Consider the following 21,572-nt stretch of genomic DNA (forward strand, 5'->3'; position numbering starts at 1 on the left):
CTCCATGATGTTCTGGGCATCCCAATGGACGAATTCCTGGATCAAATCCGACTGAGTGTCGGTGGCCCAGTATTCAATCCATAAAAGCTGGCACAGTTCCTGTAGCTGCCATTTCCTTTTACGGCTGTATATCAACTCCGGTACTCTTCCCAAGGCCGAACTGGTGGGGTTGGACATGGTGGCGTCCGAAAACTACTGTGTATGCCTCACCCATGGTCTGCTGGATCTGCCTATCTGCCTCCCTGGTTGTGGAGTCCTTAGACGGTGTCTACGAACACTAGTCCCCTGCAGCTCTGCAACTCTCTCAGATCAGCGCGAAGAGATGAGGGTCAATGGGTGCTCTCGTCTGCTCCCCTGGCTGTCTTTACAAGGCCACACAGGCCAGGGCTCAGCCCACTGAACGCTCCTACTCCTACCCTGTGGACAGAACACTACTCAGACAACACATGGTGAGGGTACCACACTCCGGTAAGACTTTATTTGATCACCCACAGTCAACAACATATAGTACATTCCCAGCAAGTACACAAGATGGTGCAAATGACAGAGTCTCACCCTTCCTCTGGCTCGCCAGGGATTAGAGCCTCCATGACTTAGGGGCATCCTGGGCTCACTACCCCAACAAGTAGCACATCGCTTTTGGTGGGCACCCACAGAGAAGAGGTAGTGGCAAGCTTAGGAAGCTAACCGAGCTCAGCGAGGTATGTGGCCAGTTGACCTTATTGTCCCAACCTGTGTTCTCCAAATGACTTTGTGGGCTCAGCGATGCATAATGGAGCAGATCTGTGTTCCACCAGCTGGAACCATAGTTCCTGGGTTGACGTCCTGTAGAGTCACACCGGTGACAGGAGCAGGGCCCTTTTATATCTCACAGATCTCATTTCAGGGCATTGTTCCTCAGGATTGGGGGGAAGGTGGGGGAAGTTAATCTCTCATTGTTCGATTGTTCAATTAGACTGCATATTTGTCCTTCAAGTTGTGAAGACTTGAACACCACAGGGGGCTGCTGCAATACGTAATCAGCAGGGATTACACAAACTAACATACAACAAGGGTCAACGGACAGTCTCACATGAAACAATAGCTAATGTCCCTTTACCTACTGAATAAAGGAACAATAAGTCTGGCAAAATTACAATAATTCACCCCCGCACCAGTGGCCAGATTAACGCTATGTCATCACAATTTACAAAGCCCCAAAATATTATTTAAAACTTATGTTATCCATTCAATAAAATGGATAAAAACCCAGCTATTATACATAAACACTTTAGAATAGGGGAGATAATGATCTAACTTTAATTCTACTGGTATTACTAAGGGCAAGTATGTAGCTAAGGTGCTGTGTATCAGGGGAGGTGCCAACAAGCTACTTTGCCTTAGGGCTCCTGCAGATTACCATATTTTCTGTCCGAGTGCGATCCGACAAAACATTGGATTGCACTCGGGTCAAAGTTATTCTATGGGGCAAGCACATGTCCCATGTCTGAATTTTGCCTCAGACTGAGTCTGTGTAAGGTGCCCCAGCGAGGTAGTCGTGGGCGAGCGGTAGCCCCCTCTCGCTCTGGCACCCTACAAACAATTCGTGTCCTCCCTCTGATGTGTGGCTGTGTATGTGGGCCTCTCCACTTACTTCAAACCATCCGATCGCGGCTGTCTCCAGGCATTTCTCTTCTGGGACCAGGGCAGCAATAAATTCAGAGGACATGAGGTTCTTAACCATAACTTGGACTTTACTTGGGGAAGAGGAATATGTACAATATTTACAGGCAGATATAATGGATAAGGCCCGACAGGTTATTATCTCCCTCACAGGCACTGGCAACATCTTCAGCCCTGGTTCCCTCTTTAAGTGAAGCATCTCTGTGACTCTAATCTCTAGCCCAAGAGACTCTTCTGCAATATCAACAGTGTTCCGGATCTGATATCTCCCCCACGTCTTAGCCTGGAGTCCTATTTATCTTCCTCTGCTTCCTGCAGACTAGAAGTGCCCCGGGTCCTCAATACCTCTGTTGAGTTTCTCCGGCCAGCTAACAGGACTCTTGCATAGGGAGACTTTTACACTGGTGATCCCACTGTCTGAGGGTATGGAGCTCCCATCTACCCTAGCAGCCACCATATAGTCAGGCTGCCCGTACAGTTCACTGTCCTATCTCTTACTACTCATCACTTCTTGCTTCTGGAAACTAAGCAGAGATTTTCCTAATGTGCCCACCCTCTGTGGACTGTCATCTTACAGCATTAACCCCATCACTGTCTGTAACACTGCTAGCAGACTCAACCTAATATCTGCACCCAGGACAGTGGCATCTTGTGGCTGATTACAGGTACTGCAGCCCACAAGGAATTATGCCAGAACCAAGCTCTATAACACTCAAGGCTTGGTCAGGGCACTAAGTTCTCCCTCTTCTCTACTGACTGGACCACTGATGCTAACCTCTTAGCTTGGCCTACCAACAGTCCTGAGAGGTTTAACTATGGGAACACTCCCTTTAACTACTTCAGTCCCTAAAGGAAGGCTATGTCCTTCCCCACTATTACATCTGTTTTAGGAAAAAATCACAGCATGCACGATTTGTATCTGTAAATTGCAAGTCAATAAGTCCATGGAAAATCGGATCACACTCTGATAACATCTGAGTGCAGTCCAATTTTCATGGACTGACAGAATGGAGACGATGGAGAAATTGTTTTCTACATCTTCTCATCCAAGAAAATCAGACCACACTGTAATCAGAGTCTGATCAGAGTGTGATTAGCATAAGAGTGTGATTAGCATAATCGGACTGACTTTGTCGGATGAGAGAAAATACGGTTGTATGACCTTAGCATTAGCCAGAGTTTTTAGCTAGAGGGCTGGGGCAGCAAACTTAACTTGTTAAAAGGATATATCAATAACCTCATCATCACATTCTGAGCGCTATTGAAGGGGGGTGGCAGGCTGAAGAAGACACCGTGGCAACATAAGGGTTAAATGTGTTGTATATAAAATGTCAAGTTATGTTTTAATATGTGTGCTGTGTATGTTATGATTTGTGTGATAAAGTTGTGCTATGTTTTGTCCCTATGGCCATTATTATATGCCGGTTATCCTACAGGCTCTGCCTAAGGCCATCCCTGGTAATGCTGGAGGTCTGTCCACTAGGGGAACCATACAGTAGATAGGGACATAGTTTGCACTACATTGCACAGGACACTAGATAGTTAACATAGGGATTAGCATATCAGTTGGAACCGGTTAAGAGGAGTTTACAGAAAAGTTTTTCCTGGTTGCTGGCAGTCTAGTCAGGGTGTGGAGTCCATGACACACACACCACAGTTCTGAGTCCATGACTCATATTACACAGGTCTAGTGTATGTCCTGTAAAAGAGGGTGGAGTTGGAGGAAGCAGACTGAACAAGCAGGAAAATAAGTTCTAGAAGCTGATACAGCAGGAAAGGAAAGTGCTCTGTCAGTTTGCTTTTTCTGAGAAGAATGGGGGCACATCTACTACTTCAACTGGACGCCAGGGCAATCTTGGGCTCACAGCCTGGAAGAGGGCCTGACAATCAGGTCTCTGTCTCCCAGAAGGGGAAGATGTCAGCCGAGTCGCAGGGGGAGAGAAGGATAGTGAATCTCAGGACAGGATGCGGACAATGACTGCCAGGACACAAAAAAAGGGAACATCACCACAAAAAGACTCTGTCTTAAAGGGGTTGTCCGATCAAAAGTGCTAAGTCTGCAGTCACTCTGTGTAACTACAGACTTATGAATCCCCCTCAGAGCATGCACTGTGCACTGTGGGGATTCGCCGGTATGAGACTCGGGACCGGAGGCTATGTATATGACTCGTCTCCTGGGCCTGTGTTGTGCGTGCACGTGTATGCGGGGAATACCCGGAGCCGGATCGCTGGGGGTTGTAGTCTCCGTGGCGATGACCCGGTTCGTGCCCAGGGTGGTCAAACCAGTGGCAGACTTAGTAGTATTATAATTGTCCGACTACGCCACCCGTGGATTGCGGTCAGTGGTGACCGCCGCTGCGATGCAGCCCACTGAGGCTGATGTTGTATGCGCAGCCAAGTATGGGATGACTCCCCACGGGAGAAGTATAGCCTCAGGGCAGTTAGTGCGGATGATGGCAGTGATGGTGCACGAGCGTCCCAGCACTGGTGGTGCTGGTGCGGCGAAGAAGCACAGAGACGTGTGGTTGCAGTTTACAATGCTTTACTCACAGTTCTTTACTGATCCTAGTCACCTCGGCACCGGCGGCGACTGCCCAAGCCGTGCTGCGTCCACCAGGCAAGGGGCTCGACCAACTCCCAGGCAATTCCAGAGCGTGGCACAGGGCTCCCTTCTCTTCCCATCTCTGGCCGTGCCCCACCAGTGACTCTACGTTTGTCCGGCAGCCTCGGGCCTTCTCTTGGTATGCTGATTTCTGTGTCCCTGACCCTATGTGGTGTGCCTTCCTGGTAGGTGTAGTGAGGGGTCGCACCGAGATATAGTCACGACCGCCAGTCTTTGGCTGAGGATTAGTCGCCTCCACCAATTTGGGATCCGGTACCCTGTTCTGCCAACCCGTCACCCGCAATCTCCTGGGCTTATGGGGTTCCTTCTTCTCTCGTGTCTCTGGGCCTCTCTTAATGTTCCGTTCCTTGTTTCCTTTCTCTTCTGTTCCTGTTCTCTCTGCTGTTTCTGGCCTCCACTCCAGGCCTGTCTCGTGGAGCTGGGCCCAGACTGAGCCACAGCTCCCTGTCAGCCCTCTCTGGCTGAAGTCCTTCTCTCACTCCTCTCCTCTGACTGTCTGAACTTCTAAGATGGTGCCCACCTTATATACCTCCCTCTCTGTGTGAGCCCAGGTGACTAGCAACCAATGGGCTCCTACCTATGCCCAGAGACCCACCCCTATCTGCTCCTACACCACTGGGTTTTCCTTCCCCTCCCCACTCCAGCCAGGGACAGATGCTGTCGTGCCTGCACTTCTGTCTAGTAGGAGCACCGTTGAGCTGTCCCTCGGAAATGGGGTGTGTGTGGTGCATGCAGCTTACTGAGTCCTGGTCCACACTCCATCCTTACCCGGGAGTGGAATATCACACCACTGGTTTGAGGTGCAATACCCCTGTAGCATCAGAGCCCTCGGGGTGCTACATTTACAGTACAGACCAAAAGTTTGGACACACCTTCTCTTTTAAAGATTTTTCTGTATTTTCATGACTATGAAAATTGTACATTCACACTGAAGGCATCAAAACTATGAATTAACACATGTGGAATTATATACTTAACAAAAAAGTGTGAAACAACTGAAAATATGTCTTATATTCTAGGTTCTTCAAAGTAGCCACCTTTTGCTTTGATGACTGCTTTGCACACTCTTGGCATTCTCTTGATGAGCTTCAAGAGGTAGTCACCGGAAATGGTCTTCCAACAATCTTGAAAGAGTTCCCAGAGATGCTTAGCACTTGTTGACCCTTTTGCCTTCACGCTGCGGTCCAGCTCACCCCAAACCATCTCGATTGGGTTCAGGTCTGGTGACTGTGGAGGCCAGGTCATCTGGCGTAGCACCCCATCACTCTCCTTCTTGGTCAAATAGCCCTTACACAGCCTGGAGGTGTGTTTGGGGTCATTGTCCTGTTGAAAAATAAAACTAAACGCAAACCGGATGGAATAGCATGCCGCTGCAAGATGCTGTGGTAGCCATGCTGGTTCAGTATGCCTTAAATTTTGAATAAATCCCCAACAGTGTCACCAGCAAAGCACCCCCACACCATCACACCTTCTCCTCCATGCTTCACGGTGGTAACCAGGCATGTAGAGTCCATCCGTTCACCTTTTCTGCGTCGCACAAAGACACGGTGGTTGGAACCAAAGATCTCAAATTTGGATTCATCAGACCAAAGCACAGATTTCCACTGGTCTAATGTCCATTTCTTGTGTTCTTTAGCCCAAACAAGTCTCTTCTGCTTGTTGCCTGTCCTTAGCAGTGGTTTCCTAGGAGCTATTTTACCATGAAGGCCTGCTGCACAAAGTCTCCTCTTAACAGTTGTTGTAGAGATGTGTCTGCTGCTAGAACTCTGTGTGGCATTGACCTGGTCTCTAATAGGAGCTGCTGTTAACCTGCGATTTCTGAGGCTGGTGACTCGGATAAACTTATCCTCAGAAGCAGAGGTGACTCTTGGTCTTCCATTCCTGGGGTGGTCCTCATGTGAGCCAGTTTCTTTGTAGCGCTAGATGGTTTTTGCAACTGCACTTGGGGACACTTTCAAAGTTTTCCCAATTTTTCGGACTGACTGACCTTCATTTCTTAAAGTAGTGATGGCCACTCGTTTTTCTTTACTTAGCTGCTTTTTTCTTGCCATAATACAAATTCTAACAGTCTATTCAGAAGGACTATCAGCTGTGTATCCACCAGAATTCTGCACAACACAGCTGATGGTCCCAACCCCATTTATAAGGCAAGAAATCCCACTTATTAAACCTGGCAGGGGACACCTGTGAAGTGAAAACCATTTCTGGTGACTACCTCTTGAAGCTCATCGAGAGAATGCCAAGAGTGTGCAAAGCAGTCATCAAAGCAAAAGGTGGCTACTTTGAAGAACCTAGAATATAAGACATATTTTCAGTTGTTTCACACTTTTTTGTTTAGTATATAATTCCACATGTGTTAATTCATAGTTTTGATGCCTTCAGTGTGAATGTACAATTTTCATAGTCATGAAAATACAGAAAAATCTTTAAATGAGAAGGTGTCCAAACTTTTGGTCTGTACTGTACGTTATACATAACCCCAGCCATTTAGCGCCGCCTCTCCCCATTCACTTGCATGGAGCAGGGCCATGCCCCGTCTAGTGACGTGGATGGCTAGTGGGCGCGTCCGACTAGATGGCGTGGCCTTGCTCAATACAAGTGTATGGAGAGAAAGGCCACGCCCACTAGCCGGGGGTATGTATAACACATACATACCCTCCGTTACCGGGTCTCATACTGGCGAATCACCGCAGAGCACAGTGCCTGTGCTGGGGGGAATTCATAAGTCTGCAGTCACACAGAGTGACTGCTGACTTATCACCTTTGACCGGACAACCCCTTTAATCTGTATGCTGCAGCAGTAGGTACATGAATTGCACAGTAAAGACGAACCTGTTAACCGGGACTCCAAGTCTCCTGTTCTGTTTGCAGTCGGTACCAGTCCTGAGGACAGGGAGGTAATGCGGACTCCCGAAGTAACAGTGAGTAAAGAACAGATTCCATCACACAAAACACTCCACTCTCAGTCCTTTTTAGAAGAAGGGTTTCAAGGCACAGAGAGATCACTTCCGGCCCACAGAGTGTTGAAACCGGCTCTGTGCCTCCCTTCGCTATCTCCATCAATCTCATGGCCGTTGAAAGAAGCATTGTGCACACTAAACATTGATTCATACAGTGACCCAACTTTTCATGATCTTTGGGAACCTTAGTGGTCTGACACTCAGCTGTTATATAGTTATCACCTATTCCAATGCACATTTTTTCAGTAACAAATTGTAAAATCTATTGGATAGCTGCATTCGATTTTCTTTTTTTCAGTAACATTATTTTAGGTCTTGGGATTTTATTTTTTTACTTATTATTTGGCACTGTCATGTACAGATGCGTCCAATCTTACCTTTTCACAAATGTCATAAGGATTCCAATCTCTCACAATACAAACGCAATGCATTTTTGTTACATAATAGCAAAACCCTTGACAGGCTACAAATCATGTTCACTAGCTGGCCATATATAGAACATCTCCTGACAGAGTATCTCTAGTTTACTGTAGCAGTAAAGTTTTTTACATTAATTTCTACAGTTTTCCACAAGGATGTCAGAACACTGGCCCTTTCAGCATCTTAGCAGATAAATAAATGGTTATCTTTTTTGCAATCCCAACGCAATCTTGTAAGTTTAGATCATGATGCAGATTCCTATGTCATTCATACAAATGTCTAATCTGGTAAATCTTGAGTTATCTGGAAAAAATGGACTGTACTTTTAATGCATTTTGTGTGTTCTTTTGTCAACTGCTATTAAACCACAGTGAGTAGAAGATAGGAGGCCGAACCCGTTAATTGCTTAATATTGATACAACAGGCAATGGAACCCTAACCTTACTGTTTTAACTGGTCTAAAAAAGAGATCATTAAAAAAAATAAATAACGTAAAAGGGGTGGTCCTCTTGAGAACCGCCCACTCTTAAAACATCATTAACTACATTTGCTTCCTTTTAAAATTATGTTTAAGTCTGTTGTCCTCTACCGAACATTGTAAATCCCCATCTTTATGTATGTAAAGCGCTGCGGAATATGTTAGCGCTATATAAAAATAAAGATTGTTATTATTATTATCTTTATTGCACCAGTTTGCAAAAAAAAAAAAAAATGCATTCTTATCTCTTTGACTGCCACTGCTCCTCTGATGTTGGCGCTATGTCTCCAGCAATGTCACGTAACGTCTGGAAGACACATCACCAACATTAGAGGAACCGGTTCGGGAGATAATTATGCATTTTTTTTATTTGCCCTGTACACTTTTGTTATTAAGAAGGGATTTTCCAGTGTCCAGTAGATGACAACAACTTTAAGCAGAATTTTAAATGGAAACAAATGGAGTTAAATGGAAGCCTGTGGGTTTCTCTAAAACACTAATGTTCTAAAATGAGAAATGAACCAATATTGGAAATAGTTTTCTTTATATGAGCTGCAGACACATTTTGCTTGTGTGTCTGTAGCTCCTATAAGAAACCTTTCTCTTTCCATGGTAGCTAACGAGAAACAAAGTCCCATAGTGGGGTAAGCAAAAAAATAAAACAAACTTACAAAAATAATTAGATAAAGAAAAACAAACAAATAAAGAATACACACAATTCATTTTAATAGAAACTTATCATGAAATAAAAGTCATAATACATAATAAATCTACAAAAAAGTATGACCTCAAATAGCAACATAGGAGAAAGAAAATAATGTCTTTCAGAATGTGTTGAGACAAAAACAGAAAAATGTCCTTATGGCACTGTACAGATGGCCGTGGTTAAAAATCTGGCCGGTTACATACAGAAACAGCAGAAGTGACTGTCTACGTTTGCAACCCCATGTGCTCCTTTGCATCATGTACAGGTGCAGAAGCTGCCTGCTATTTTGTGCATTATTCTAGTCCGGAAGATGGGGGAATACATAAAAATCATGGGGCCCCATAGCAGAAGTTCTATTTGGGCCCCCACCCAAAAAATAATTAATATTCGGCGGGGTCACAGAAGAGCACATCTCATAACTTTTCAGCCTTTACAAAGTAATTTTCCTCCTACTGGAGCCCTAGATTCCCCTTTTATTGCATTCATAAAGTATGATGCCAACAAAAGTGCCCCACAAACACTTTATTATACTCCCACAGTGAATTCCTCCACAGTACCCTCCACACGCACAGTATGATGACCCTACTGTACCCCCACCTCAACTCCCCCGGCAAAGTATGCTGATCCCAACACAGTATGATCCCCCGCCTTTGACCCCACACAGCCCTACATGCAGTATAATGGGCCTCCATGCAATATAATGGCCCCACACCTCTATACACTGTATAATAAACCCAACACAACCTTCACACTGTATAAATGCTTGCATACAGTATAATGGCCCCCACATAGCCCTCCATAAAGTATAAAGGCTCCCACATAGCCCTCCAAATATTATAATGGCCCCCACATAGCCCTTCAAATATTATAATGGCCCCCACATAGCCCTTCAAATATTATAATGGCCCCCACATAGCCATTCAAATACAATAATAGCCATAACATAGCCTTCCATATAGAATACCAATATCCACCTGGTGCATTTTTATCTAAGAAAAAAAGGGGCCATAAGAAAGTGAAAAATTATTCGTCTCAAATGACCAGGAAAGCAACTCCATGCATAGACATGATCAAAATCAAGGGGACAATATGGAGTTTTGAAATCTTAAAACATTTACATAATGTTTTATTAGTATTCAAAGTTACAAAATAGACATAGACAATGATAAAATGACAAGAACAATAAATAGCTGGCCAGGCATCTGGTGCAGATATCTACCTCGCAGACCACATGAAGGTAAATGAGATTCAGACACAATGATCATCAATACAACAATGGACAATGACTATTAGTGATGGGCGAACCCGTGGATGTTCGGGTCACGCGGGTTCAGCCAAACATTAAACAAAAGTTCAAGAACGGTACTTGAACCCTGACCCCATTGGGGCCCGAACATCCAGTGCTTCCCATGCTGTCATCTGTGTGACAGCGTGAGGAACAGCGGATCTGATCGGCAGGTCAGAGTGCTGCGATTCCCACACTGTCACACAGATGATAGCGTGTGAGCCAGCAACTCTGACAGGCGTTAGAAAGGTTACCGCAGGTCACAGATGTCGGCTGATGAAAGTACTACTCATCATCCTACACCTGCTCCCGCTGATGAGAATATTCACCAGCCGGCGCCTGTGCAATAAATATATAAATGAAAAAAAAAATGACGTGTGGTCTCTTCTATTTTTGATAACCAGTGCAGGCAAAACCGACAGCTGCGGGCTGCAGCCCTCAGCTGTCAGCTTTATCGTGGCTGGTTATCAAGAATAGGGGGGTCCCACGCCATTTTTTTAAAATTAAATAATTTAAAAAAAAAAAGCGGTGTAGGATTCCCCCCATTTTTGACAACCAGCCAAGCTAAAGTGGACAGCTGGGGACTGGTATTCTCAGACTGGGAAGGGGCCATGTATATTGGCCCTCCTCAGCCTAAAAATAGCAGCCCACAGCCGTCCCAGAAACGGCGAATCCATTAGATGCGCCAATTCTGGTGCTTTGCCCGGCTCTTCCCATTTGCCCTGGTGGGGTAGTTATGGGTCTGATGTCAGCTGTTTTATGGCCACTGACATCAAGCCCACAGGCTAGTAATGGAGAGGTGTCTATAAGACGCCCCCATTACTAACCCCATTGTGAAATGTAATAAAATCACAGACACAGAAAAAAGTCCTTTATTTGAAATAAAAACACAGACTCCTTTATTTGAAATAAACACTCCCAACTGACACGCAATTCTCCCCAAATTCTCACGCAGCAAGCAGTGACGTCAGTAAGGTGACTGGGGTTCATCAGCTAAGAACTCCAGTGACCTTTCACTAGTCAGCGCTATACTCTGCAGCCTGTCTCAGTGTGTTCTGGCTGGCTTGCTGAGCACCATGCCACTGCTCAACAAACCACCCAGATGTAGCAGAGCTGGAGTTCTTCATGGGACAGCATCACATAGGGATTCTCGGCGGACAGGTAAGGAATATGGTGGTTTATTATTTTTTTTATTTTACAGTAATAAATGGGAAAAAGAAGGACGGGAAGTATTTATTTAAAACAAATGAGTCTGTGTCTTTCTTTCAATTAAAGGACTTTATTTTGACTATATTTTTTACAATATGACTATGGGGTTAGTAATGGGGGCATCTTATAGACGTCTCTCCATTACTAACCTGTGGGCTTGATGTCAGCTGACATTACAAAGCTGACATCAACCCCACAAATATTACCCCACTTGCCACCGCACCTGGGAAAGTGGGAAGAGCGAGGCTAAGCGCCATAATTGGCGCATCTAATGGATGCGCCATTTCTGGGGCGGCTGAGAGCTCATGTTTTTAGTCTGGGAGGGGGGCAATATCCATGGCCCTTTCCTAAGCTATTAATATCAGCCCGCAGCTGTCTGTGTAGCCTTTGCTGGTTATTGAATATAGAAGGGGGGGGTCTCCACTATAATAACCAGTAAAGGCTAAGCAAACAACTGTGAGCTGATATTAATAGCCTGGGTACCTTTAGGACTATTGGCCCATTCCCAAAATATGAACATCAGCTCCCAGCTGTCGGCTTTCCCTTAGCTGTTTTTCATTTATTTTTTTTATTTATTAACAAGTACAGTAAGGTCACCTGAGTTCAGAGCAGCTGTTTCTCTTGCTTTGCAAGTGCTAGTGCAGGACTGATGAACGACCAGCCACATCTGTCTACAGGTTGACTGCAGTAATGCAGCACAGTGCCATTCATTTCATGGTGTAGAGCTGACACTATCAGCTGTAAGATGGGAATTTTTCATTTTTCTTTATTAAAAACCCACCAACTGACTTTGCACTTAATAAAATAATTACATGTACATTTCATTCAGTAAAATGAGATCAGTCACTGACATACGGAGAATCCATGAATGATATATACAGTACCTAGTTATCACGTACAGATATGTGCTCAGTTTTGACTGTCGTTGACAGATATTCTTTCAGTGATAACTATTGCTCATTGACATATATTTATAGTGACATTTCCATAAATGACAACTGTTTGACGCCTTATAGAAAGAGACAGAAAGAAGCCCAATCGCAGCCTTCAGCAAGACACAATTGTATGACAATCAATGCAATTTCCATTATTAAAATGAAGCTCCACCTTCAGCCAACATTGACTATATGGCTAGAACTTGGAAATCTGTACCATTTTATTTGGTATTATTGTAGGGCTTTGTTCACACTTATAACAGAAACCATGATGTATTTCTGGATGAGTCGTATAACTTATAATGGGGTCTGTTGAATTCCTGCAAACTGTGTGCAGAAACTTCAATCTGATCCTTCGACGCAAGTATGAACATAATATACATATATATTAGTGTGGTAAACTGTAATAATTTGCGATCCTCTAATCGCCTAAATGGTCATTGTCATTTTACAGAAGATTGTATCAGCCAGAGAACGAACACATGACCTCGGGCACCATCAGGCACGCTCCCTCGCAATGCCTAGCAGCTATCACATCATATAGGCTCCGATTCATTATTGCATTTGTCCCTGTTTTCTGTCTAGTTTTTGCTATTTTTCGCTTGTTTTCCATTTGCACTTAATTTTTTTTGTAATTTGTGTCTTTTTAAACATCTATAATATAACGCTACAAGCGTTCCTCTGTCTGAAGCCTCTATAGACTGAGCCAGCAAGACACGCCAGTGCAGTCTGGCTCCAGACAGAAGAACGCATGGAGCCGTTACAGGTAAGAGGAGTGTATGGCCCCGGAGATCGCGGTATGCATAGACACTGAACGCATACCGTGATCTCCGGCGCCATACTTACATACCTGACCGGGAGGAGCGTTGCCGCGGCGCCTCTCTTTTTGCCGGAGACTGGGGCAGGAGAGAAGGCATCGTAATCGGCGCATGCGCATAGCTCTATCCGGCGCCATTTTACTGAAGACACATTTGCAATGTGTCTTCAGCAAAATGATGCCGGACAGCGCGGTATGGGCACGCGCGTACTCCGGCGCCACACTCCTCCCCTGGCCTCCGGCAGAACAGGACACAGCGCTGGAGCACAGGGAAGAAAGGTGAGTATAAGTGTTTTTTTTTTGTATGTGTGCAGCGTGAAAGGGATGAGGGGACCACACATACCAGGATTGGGGGGTGAGGGGGCCACACATACCAGGATTGGGGGATGAGGGGCCACACACACCAGGATTGAGGGGTGAGGGGATCACACATACCAGGATTGGGGGGTGAAGGGACCATGCATACCAGGATTGGGGATGAGGGGTACCATGCATACCAAGATTGGGGGATGAGGAGTACCATGCATACCAGGATTGGGGGTGAGGGGTACCATGCATACCAGAATTGGAGGGTGAGGGGACAATGCATACTAGGATTGGGGGGCGAGGAGACCATGCATACCAGGATTGGGAGGTGAGGGTGGCCATGCATACCAGGATTGGGGATGAGGGGTGCCATGCATACCAGGACTGGGGGTGAGGGGTGCCATGCATACCAGCATTGGGGATGAGGGGTGTCATGCATACCAGCATTGGGAATAAGGGGTGCCAGGCATACCAGCATTGGGGATGAGGAGTACCATGCATACCAGAATAGGAATGCGGGGTACCATGCATACCAGGATGATGGATGGGGTGCCATGCATACCAGGATGAGGGGTACCATGCATACGAGAATAGGGATGAGGGGTACCATGCATACCAGAATAGGAATATGTGGGCCATGCATACCAGGATTGGGGGTGAGGGGTGCCATGCATACCAGGATAGGGATGAGGGGGCTATATATACCAGGATAGGGATGAGGGGGCCATACATACTAAGATTGGGGGATGAGGGGTGCCATGCATACCAGGATTGGGATGAGGAGTGCCTTGCATACCAGGATTGGGGGTGAGGGGTGCCATGCATACCAGGATTGGGGGATGAGGAGGCTATACATACCAGGATTGGGGGATGAGGGGTGCCATACATACCAGAATTGGGATGAGGAGTGCCATGCATACCAGGATTAGTGGTGAGGGATGCCATGCATACCAGGATTAGTGGTGAGGGGTGCCATGCATACCAGGATAGGGATGAGGGCAGCACATAACAGGATGGAGGAACAGGATTGGGGAGCACAAATACCAGGATTGGGGCAGCACAAATACCAGGATAGGGGCAGCACATACTAGCATGGGAGACCATATACCAATAAAAATGCTCGCCACCCGGGCGTAGAACAGGCTCAATAGCTAATCTATTTTATGTGTTCGCCTGTTTATTCTTATTTTGGCCATTGTCAGCAGAGTTTGGGATTTCCAGATGTCTTTTTCCTGTTTCATCAATTGTGACATTTTAAAAAGTTGCAAAATTTGGTGCAAATGCACTTCATTCTGTCCCTGGTGTGTTTGTGAATATGAAAGTTTTTTGGAACAATGTTTGCACCATTTTGCAAAATGTGCGACTTTTTGCGCTAAAGTCTTGCAAAAAACAGTTCAAGACAGGGAAAAAAAGCCCATCTTTGACTTTGTGCAAAATTCATGAAACGCGCAAGACATTTTGAAGTATTTGATGCAAAAAAAACCACAACGAATACCGCAAGACAAAAAAGGAAAGTGACCCCCACAAATGTTGAATCAGTGCTAAACGTAGCACAGCCAATCAGGAGAAACTATCATAGCCTGTATAAAAGCAGATGCAGAGAATCCAGCAGCAATTTTCTGATCAATCTTGATAGTGATGCTCTAAGCTCACTGCTTAGCTATAGACATAGGGAGGGAAAGACATAAGCCACTGAATAAATTGTACAGATTGTCTGAGTCTTGGCACAACATGAAGAAGATTAGTGTGTGTTATCTTATGTCTGTTATTTTGTTTAATTTGATGGAAATACACATCATACCAATACTGTAGCCTGTTATAGCGGTTGTATTTTTTGGCATGTACCTACCATTTTTTTGTATAGCCTTTTTCAGAATGGGGGAATTGTGTTTAAAAAAAAAAAAAAGAGAGAATAAAAAAAATAGACATTTAAGGCTTTATTCACACATCAGTATTTTATTAGTATTTTTATACCGAAACCAGGAGTGTCTCCAAAATACAGAACAGGTGTCCAATCTTTCAATTTAAATTTAAAGGGAACCTGTCATAGCCTCTGTACTATCTAAACTGCCCCCCATTGCTTTGTTAGTGATGCAATTTGCATCACTAACACACTTTTTTCATTATAATCGGCGCTATAATCATGTGTATAAAGCACTTTATATATTTATATCATGCCTGCTCGTTTAGTCATAGGGGTGTGATTCATCGCATTTAGACATGGATGTCGCCGCCCACGCCATGGAACAAATTTCTACTGGAAGATTTGCAGGGGGAGCGACTTTGTGTGCTGGACCTGATCAAGTGACCCGCATGAGAGACTTCCTTGATATAAAAGCCCTATGCCAAACCGCAGGCAGATTTAGCGCCAAGAGAGCAGAGCAAACGTACTCCAGGGATGTCGCAGAGACCAGCATGACAGACCTCAGTGGGAAGTCCATGCCACCAAGTTGACAGTTATCGCCTGGCCCGGATTCCGCTCAGGAGGACTCTAAGTTTCGCCAGCGCTGGTCAGGACCAGGATTTGCACCCTACGCCTTTCAAGCCTTAGACCAGAAGTCACCTGTGAAGAGCCAAGGCCTAGTCCTTTCCACCCCAAGCCCAAGACACTTCCGAGAAGATCCAAGAGAAGACTGCAAAAGGAGAGGGGCACCAGCAAATGAGGAGGGATGGCGTGAGTGAGCAGGACCATCACTTCCAGCTATAACCTACGGAACCGGGGTCAGCTGGGACTAGGACTACAGGTTGGGAGGGGGCCGACTGGTGCCTGGGAGGTTCAATGTGCTTTAATAGATTACGTCAAAGAGAGACTTGTGACCTAGCGGGAAAACACGATGACCCCCGTTAGGGCCAGATCGGGATAGAGAATTTACGTGGTGACTCCCACGACTGAGTGCACCACCTTTGTTAAAGGAACATTAACGTAATATAGTGAAAGACTCTATTTAATATGCCAAGCTTATTGTTATTCGTTTCAATGTTGATTTGCCTTGTTATTATCACTAATTGTTCAGAGTTACTTTAAATTATGTAAAATGACTACTGCATTTAAATAGAATTGTATCGATCACTGACTGTCTTTGCATAGTGATATCTGTGCGTTGCATCCAGACACCTGCGTTATACATGCATCACAAAGCGTGCGTGTTACAAAGTGCTGATTTTTTGCACATGTGCTTTATTAGTCAAATGTGACATATACACACTACACCTATTCTTCCGCCTGTTGCCACCGATGATTTTTTTTAGCGTACCTATCATTTCTTGGTCGATTCTTTTCGAGAAGGGAATAATTGTGTTAAAAAAAGAGAAGTAAGAAAATACAGATATTTTACCCTGTCCTCACAAAGTGTGTGTGTCACTGCTGTGCTATAATACTGTGCTTCTGAGATGACTGGTCCAAGAGGTTGGTCCCTGGTAACTTCTTCCCACTCCGCTCCCCTAGACTGACAGGTCTTCCAAGCCGCATGGTCCCCGGCCGTTTTTTAAAGATATGATTTCTTGGAAACACCACAGCATTCCAGAGTAAAATATACATGGCTGCAATAATGTACAAATGCCTGTAGTTGGGGCAGTGTGAATCAGCTGTCAAGTTCCCTTTCATGACTCTTTCTCATCACCACATTTACATGCCTGACACAAAACATAATACTGTTGGGAGGGAAAAAAAAGTCTAATTAAACCTTTAAATACGTTGCATTTGTCCTTTTAGCATCTGGCATTTCAACCTAAAAATCTCTGAAGAATTTTTCACTCAGGTGTTTAGGTCACTAAAGCTGCAATGAAATCCATGTATGACAAAGTCACAAACTCCAACAGCAATGAATTTTCCCACATTACTGCACATGTAGATGCCACATAATAATACACATGTATTATACATGGCAAATAGTAGGTGGGGAGGCCTGTTACAGATTTTGTATTGGGGGGGACACTAAGAGCTTCAAGTTATGTCTATGGTGGATTATTCCATATAGAGTCATTATTTATTGCTGAAGCACTATGAAAGCCATATGTTACGGGACTACATAATCAGAAAATTCCCATCTTGCATCTGTCCATATTGGCCCAATGTATGGGCCCATACTGCAAACAATGTCTGTATGTCTGGATTACAAAACAATAAGTACTCCATGTCTTTAACCCTTTCTCATTCTATGAGTTACATGTATGGTGCATGTCAGATGTGGGTGTGCGGAGCAAGGTCAGTAGCTGAGCCTGCTCCACACACAGTGGGTGCCAGCTGTTCCCACAGTCAGCAGCTGCCACTAAAAGCAGGTCAAATTACTAACCCGTTAAATGCCTTTGTCAGTGATTAACCTTGGCATTTAAGTGTTGCAATCCTGGTTGTTTTTCTCCCATGACACTATCGTAAGGTGGTACTGACCAGGAGAATCTTGTTGCCACGTTATTTGTACCGCACAAAAAATGTTATGAAAGCTAAACCCCAAAAACTTTTGTAGCGCTGCTTTTTTTCACCATCTCGAAGTAATTTAGAATTGTTTTTAATGATTTTCAGTACATTACATGATAAAGTAAATGGTGTAATTCAAAACTACAACTCGTCACACAAAAATAAGCTCTCATAGCGACGGAAAAATAAAAAAGTTATGGCTCTTGAAAATGGGGCGGGAAGGAAAGTGCAAAAGCAAAATTTCTCTACTTCCTGTTTGCTTGGGGGTGGGTGTTCCTGATGAGTGACAGTTCTGAGCAGCTTCATTCTACTACTACTACATATTTGATCAGTCACTGCTCCTTCTGAGTCATCATATTTACATATTATTTACATATAGAGATAATGGGGACTTTAAACAACCACATGGCTCAGGAAAGTGAGAGCCATGATTAGAAGAACTGGTGTGGGAGCTGCCGATGAGATGCTGGGTGCTGTGCCAAGGATTGTGATTATGTAGGACTAATAAAAGTACCGAGCTAAGTTGGGGAGGGGCAGGTGAGCGGCTAACTGATGTATAGAAATCAATGGGCTTGAGAAAAGTGGTTGGTATGTTAGGAGTTAACTTCTCTCCTGGAATATAACTACTGCTCACTGTCGGTCAGAGTCTGGGTCAGAGTCTGGGTAGGCACTAGTGGCCGAGCTCTATGGAAACCAGCTGTACACTACGTGAAATAACAGCTCTCGTTGCAGGAGAATAAGTCAGTTCCTGTCTAACTAAAGCAATTTAATAACTTGAGAATACCACTTTAAGGTTCTGTATTATGTTATTTTTTGTTTATATATAATTTTAATGTGTATTATTAGTATTTATATTACATTTAGATGTTTTGTTTTTAACGGATTTATATTAATGGTGATTACTGATTAGAAATCCTTTCATTACATTACTGGAGATGAATGGATGAATCATCTTTATATTAAATTAATTTTTTTCATACTTAATGGGGATTATTATTCTTTCATTATAATAATAAATATTAATCATGTTCATAATGTATTAATGTGTATTATTAGTCTATATGATATATTAAAAAGGATTATTATTACCCCTTCTATGTGTGTGAAATTGATGAGAGATCAAAGGAATATGCAATAAAAGTTTGCAGGCATTATATTGGGAAGTAATTAAAATTTTGCAATTATTTAGCTATATTCTATCATTCTGCAATAGATTTGGTCTGTGTTATAATGAAAAAGTATGTATGAATACAGTAGCATGTAAAAGTTTGGGCTCCCCTGGTCAAAATTACTGTTATTATGAACAGTTAAGCAAGTTGAAGATGAAATGATCTCTAAAAGGCCTAAAGATAAATATGGCACATTTTCTTTGTATTTTAGACAAAATATATATATATTTTTAATTTTACATTTTAAAAATTACAAAAAGGAAAATGGGCCAATGCAAACGTTTGGACACCTTTGGAGATTTGTGTGCTCAGATAACTTTGACCAAGGTTTCAGTCCTTAATTAGCCTGTTAGGGTTATGGCTTGTTCACTATCATCATTAGGAAGGGCCAGGTGATGCAAATTTCCCAGCTTTATAAAAACCCAGCCTCCTCTAACCTTGTGTCAAAAAACAGCAGCCATGGGTTCTACTAAGCAGCTGCCTAGTACTCAGAAAATGAAAATGGTAGAGGCACACAAAGCAGGAGAAGGCTATAAGAAGATAGCAAAGCATTTTCAAGTTGCCCTTTCCTCAGTTAGAAAAGTCATTAAGAAATGGCAGTTAACAGGAACAGTGGAGGTCAAGATAAGGTCTGGCAGAACTGAAGCAAAATTTCAGTGAGAGCTGCTCATAGGATTGCTAGAGAGGCAAATCAGAACCCCCGCTTGACTGCAAAAGGCCTTCAGAAAGCTTTAGCAGACTCTGGAGTTGTGGTACATTTTTCTACTGTTTAGAGACACCTGCACAAATATGGCCTTCATGTTAGTCAGCAGAAGAAGACCTCTCCTGCGTCCTCACCATAAAATTTGTTATGCTGTTATGCACACGCCCGGGCTAAGCGGCGTGTGCGTGTGATTGTAGTGATTCCACTGGACCGTGCCGGAGAGTGAATGCCTGGAGGGGCGTGACTAAGTATTCACCTGATCCGACCAGGGTCGCACGACGGCATACGACGCCAGTGCACCAAGGAGGAACCGAGCAGAGGGACCAGGTGCTACTCCAGGACAGACCCCGGACACGGCTGTTGACCCACACAGGGGAATACAGGAACAGGCTGGTAGGCTGGCACACAGACTGGTGGGTATAGGCAGGCACGACTGGTATGCAGGCAGGCGGGTATGCAGGCAGGGGGGTAAAGGCAAGCACAGCTAGAGTGCAGACAGGGAGGCACTAGCAGGTAGGAACACAGGCGGGATAGGACCCAGTACACACCGGGACTCAGGAACAGGCAGGTTAGGCTGGCACAGACTGGTGGATATAAGCAAACACGGCAGGTATGCAGATGGGTGGATACAGGCGAGTATGCAGGCAGGGAGGTACTGGCCGAAAGGACGGGCTGGAGCACAGAAAGGTTAAGACCCAGTACAGACTGGGTCACAGAACCGCAGATGCGGTAGACAACCACAGCAGAGAGGGAACGCCCGAAGCGGTGGGCAAGAACAGAGCAGGACGGGTTTGCAGGAGCAGCGAGCACAAGCAGGGCAGGACAGGACTGCCGGAGCAGCGGGCAGAAGCAGGGCAGGACAGGACTGCCAGAGCAGCGGGCAGAAGCAGGGCAGGACAGGACTGCCAGAGCAGCGGGCAGAAGCAGGGCAGGACAGGACTGCCAGAGCAGCGGGCAGAAGCAGGGCAGGACAGGACTGCCAGAGCAGCGGGCAGAAGCAGGGCAGGACAGGACTGCCAGAGCAGCGGGCAGAAGCAGGGCAGGACAGGACTGCCAGAGCAGCGGGCAGAAGCAGGGCAGGACAGGACTGCCAGAGCAGCGGGCAGAAGCAGGGCAGGACAGGACTGCCAGAGCAGCGGGCAGAAGCAGGGCAGGACAGGACTGCCGGAGCAGCGGGCAAAAGCAGGGCAGGACAGGACTGCCAGAGCAGCGGGCAGAGGAGTCAGAGCAGGCTAGGCTGAGTAGGGGGGACAGGGCTCTGTTCACACGGAACAGACAGGAAGGGAAAGGCAGAGCCAGACACCCACAGGGTACTTGCAGTGAAGTAGCGAGTGGACCACAAACTCACAAACGGGAGTACAGAGACAACAAGCAGGAGTTAGGTACAAGATCAGACTCTGCAGAAAAAGGAAGGGAACGGACATAGAGGAAAAACAGGTAAAGGATAGGAGAGAGCTCAGACTGGAACTGAGTGTACGGAGGAGACCGACACTGCAGCGGGATACAGGAGCGGGTCTGGGAATACGGCCCCCAGAGAGGCAGGATGAACAGGCAAGGAGCGTGTACAGACAGGACAGACAAGATACAGGAGCGGGTCTAGGGAATCGGCCCCTAGAAGGCAGGAGGAACAGGCTAGGAGCGTGTTCAGACAGGTCAGACAAGATACAGGAACAGGTCTAGGTAATCGGCCCCTAGAAGGCAGGAGGAACAGGCTAGGAGCGTGTTCAGACAGGCCTGGAAATACAGCCTCCAGGATAGGCAGACAAGAGAACACAGAACAGGACCTGGCACCTTCAGAGTGCAAGCACACACTGAAAGAAACACTATGCTCAGGCAGGAATAGAAGGGAGCTGCTGAGCTATATACCAAGTGACAGACAGCAATA

The sequence above is a fragment of the Phyllobates terribilis genome, unplaced genomic scaffold (assembly GCF_046119375.1).
Source record: "Phyllobates terribilis strain yellow unplaced genomic scaffold, ASM4611937v1 Scaffold_4__5_contigs__length_816908805, whole genome shotgun sequence".
Lineage (NCBI taxonomy): Eukaryota > Metazoa > Chordata > Amphibia > Anura > Dendrobatidae > Phyllobates > Phyllobates terribilis.